Below are 3,882 nucleotides of genomic sequence, written 5' to 3'. Positions count from 1 at the left end.
AATTATGAAATATCTTAAAGGTACAACTGAAGTTGGACTGTGGTATCCAAAAGGAAGTATATGTGAATTGGTTGGATATTCGGATTCAGATTTTGCCGGATGTAAATCTGAAAGGAAAAGTACAAGTGGTACTTGTCACATTTTAGGCAATGCTTTAGTCTCTTGGTCTTGCAAGTGTCGCGACCCGATTTTCGGTTGGAAGACCGGCCCTACGACGTGGGAGGAGGTGAATTCGATTTCTACCTCTCCCAATTGATTTGGAGTCGCCACTACGTTTTTTGCGGTGAAAACGTAGAAAACTCTATAGTAAGCCCAATTAGGATAATTTGGTCTTTAGACAGAGATTCTGAGCGCGGGAGTCGATTACGGATCGGGGAAGGTACTAGCACCCCGTCCGCCCGTATTAAAACGGTACCCTCACTTATATCTTGGACTTTTATACCCTTAACAATTATTCATTTAAAATTATTTATTTTTATTATTGAGCCTGACAATATTGACTTTGGTCCTATGTACCCCTATTAAGGGGATCAAGGCTTACATAGTTCTATTTTGAAAATTGTTTAGCCACTTTGGTTAATGGTTAGTGATTTAGAAATTATTGGTAGGTTTTAGAAGTATTAGTTTATTGAATTGGTTAATTTGAATTTTGTTCAAAAATATGCAATTGTTTCGATTCAATGAGACTAATAGTTTTAGAGACGGTATTGGTCGTAAACCTTCTTCCCATTCTCAGGGGAGTTAGAGACGACTCGAATCGTGACCTCACTATAAAAACTCATGAAATTTATTTTGTAATAGTTTCTAATTATTCGTACATATAGAATTTGGGTGATAAAATAGTTTATTAATTATATATATAGAATTAATAGTTTAGAGACGGTGTTGGTTGTAGACCTTCTTCTCATTTTCGGAGAAGTTAGAGACAACTCGAACCATAACCTTACTATAAAAATTCCATGGTTAATTTGATAATATAGTTTCTAGTTATTCGTACATATAGAATTTGGGTGATAAAATAGTTTAATAATTATATGTATAGAATTAATAGTTTAGAGACGGTGTTGGTTGTAGACCTTCTTCTTATTTTCGGAGAAGTTAGAGACAACTCAAACCATAACCTTACTATAAAAATTCCATAATTAATTTGATAATAATTGAAGAGCGGAAGTTTGATCACATTATTGCTAAAGAATATATTTTAAGTACTTATATTTTTATAACTAAATCAATTAAAACAATCTAACACAAAACAAATTAGTGTGCATTGTTGCATAATGATGTGATTATTGGATACATGATGTAAATGACTTGAAAAGAAACAACCCAAACAATAATAATAAACAAAAGAAATAATAAAACTAATAAAACAAAAAATAAATAAGTAAAACTAAAAAAGGAAGAATCACGTGTAAAACCAAAAAGAGGCAATTGAGGGGTGTTAACCCCTTTGCCCATTTCACGCAGAACAAGTTGGGAAGGGAAAAATTGAAATCCCTAATCCCCAACTCCTTCTTCTTTCTAGCTCCATCTCCGGTGGTGGTGACGGGTTGTGCCTTGCCGGTGGCTTCGCTCCGAGCTTCTGTTTCGTTCTACGAATCTCTCGGTGGTTCCCAGTGGAGGCGAGACGGAACCAGTGGTAGCGCGATGATGCTTCTTCGCGAGTTCTTCTTTTCCATCTCTCTCGCAGCAAGGGGAATTGAAATCCCCCAACTTCGTTTTTATCCTTTTCAATGCCAACTTCAAATTGATGGAGGAAGACAATAATGTCAATCCTCCAAGGCTTTCTCGGCTTAAGATGTGGTCTCAAAACCACCACCTCGAATTTGAATCGGGTGGTTCACATCGGCTCAGCCTCCCTCCGATGGGTTAGGGCGGTTCCGAATCGGGTAATCATTGCTTTATTATATTTTTTTGTCAATTTCCTACTTTCTATTGATTCTCGGTTCCTATTTTTATGAACTCATGCACTTTCTATTGGCCTTTACAGAGTGACGATCTGGGGTCATTAATGGTTGAGCCAGAACCGATTAAGGCATACCAAAGACCTACGCCATGTCGACTAAGTCGAGGCATCTCCCCTTAGCGATCACTCGCAACAGATCAGAGGAGAGGTAATCATTCTCCTTTATTTACAATGAATCCTTACCCGTTTTTTATATTTTAGTTTATTATACGTGTATGTGTTTATGTGACCGATTAGAACAACTTATGAGTTATTCCTATACGTTTAATGCATAAGCTACATAAAGCAAGATATGCACATGAAACACATTTTTATGGTTTGAATGCTTACCTGAGTATATGCCCTGTGAAATATAACTCTATCTCTCTTCTGTGACTTCTTACTGAGTCTCTTTCTGGTTTTTATGGTGCTGTATCCGTGTCTACCTGTGCCTGGACTTACGTGATGCACATGTTGTATGATTTCTGCCCGCCTTAATGTGTAGCGTATTCTCTGATGTGTTATGTGTATGGATAGGAATTGCTCTCTGTTTATATGATATGAATATATGCCCTGATTATTTCTGCCTTTTTATGACTGCTCTCTCTCTGATTTCTGTCGCAAAGTATGCTCTCTTTCTCTCTGGAATGTTCTCTCTTGATTTTTATGATGATGTATCTGTGACTAGTAGGTGCATGTTTGTGATATCTCTCCTTTGTGTTGCATATGCCTGCTTCTTATACTGGTTGGGGGTTTGCAGAAACCCTTTCGCTTGCCAAAATTATTGAGTAACGCTCCTAGCTGATTACTTTTGGATTTATGCCTATAGTAAAGCTGCACTGATTGTTTTGATAATGATGTGTAACTGAAACAGCATCAATTCTGCTTTGTGTCTTTTAAATTTTCTTTCTAACCCACGGCTGGTTATCTGCATGCTGATGTTTTTAATCATTTTATTATTTATTCCCCTCAATGTCACTTTATTTCTTTTTGCATCCGTTCTGAATCTGATTCACTGTTTTAAAGATATTACCCTTATGCTTAAAATCCTGATTCTACACTTCTTCATTGTGCAGCATGATTTGCTGATGATATTGCCAAAGCCTATGATCGAGGGGGCCTGCTATGCCTCTATTAATTCAATTGTATGGTGCAAGTTGAGGATGATCAAGACTTTTTCTCTATTAAATTGTTGTAACATCTTTAAAGGGTTTTTGATGTATTCTTGTTGTTTTTTTTGTGTGGTTTAATTCCACTAATTACATTCGGCATGTGTATTGACTTTGGAGTGCTTGCAACGAATATTAGTATATTAGGTAGAATTTTTCATAAATGATATGGATCTGACCATGAGGTCTAATGATTGAATTGTATCAGGATAAGTATGATCTGAACAAGATAAGATTATAATTCGAGAATTAAATACAATAGGGTTACGCTTATTGTCCATAAAAGAATCTCAACAGAAATATTTATAATTCCACAATTGGTATATGCTTTAAGATGTTTGTATGACTTTGATTATGCAACAAGCCCCGCGAATTAAATTGGTAAGGAATTAAAACATTTATAGTCACTAGCTACAAAATCCGTTTAGTTCTGAAATATTTCTCGAATATGTTTGTTCTGAACTTGTTGTTTTGAAACTTTCGTACACTTTAATTTTGTAATCAAGTCAGACAAAAATGAGTGTTCACAGCAAGAAACAAGCATGTGTTGCACTAAGCACTGTTGAAGCTGAATATATAGCAACAGGTAGTTGTTGTGCCCAAGTGTTATGGCTTAAGCAACAATTACGAGATTATGGCTTAGACTTAGGTTGCACTCCGCTGAAATGTGATAATACTATTGTTATAAACCTTACAAAGAATCTTATTATGCATTCTAGAACCAAACACATAGATATAAGACATCACTTCCTAAGGGACCATGTTCAA

General features: G+C 35.9%; 1 long non-coding RNA gene across 1 annotated transcript; it reads left to right on the top strand.

The window, feature by feature from the left end:
• Window positions 1-1,436: 1,436 nt before the first annotated feature.
• On the top strand, window positions 1,437-3,355 carry LOC109342011. Its single transcript, XR_002107024.1, has 3 exons — window positions 1,437-1,889; window positions 1,991-2,114; window positions 3,022-3,355. It is a non-coding gene; the product is annotated as an uncharacterized LOC109342011 (long non-coding RNA).
• The last annotated feature ends 527 nt before the right edge of the window (window positions 3,356-3,882 follow it).

Source organism: Lupinus angustifolius, unplaced genomic scaffold (assembly GCF_001865875.1).
Source record: "Lupinus angustifolius cultivar Tanjil unplaced genomic scaffold, LupAngTanjil_v1.0 Scaffold_48_99, whole genome shotgun sequence".
Classification (NCBI taxonomy): domain Eukaryota; kingdom Viridiplantae; phylum Streptophyta; class Magnoliopsida; order Fabales; family Fabaceae; genus Lupinus; species Lupinus angustifolius.
The sequence above is the reverse complement of the archived record's forward strand: the minus strand, read 5'-3'. Positions and strand labels throughout refer to the sequence as shown.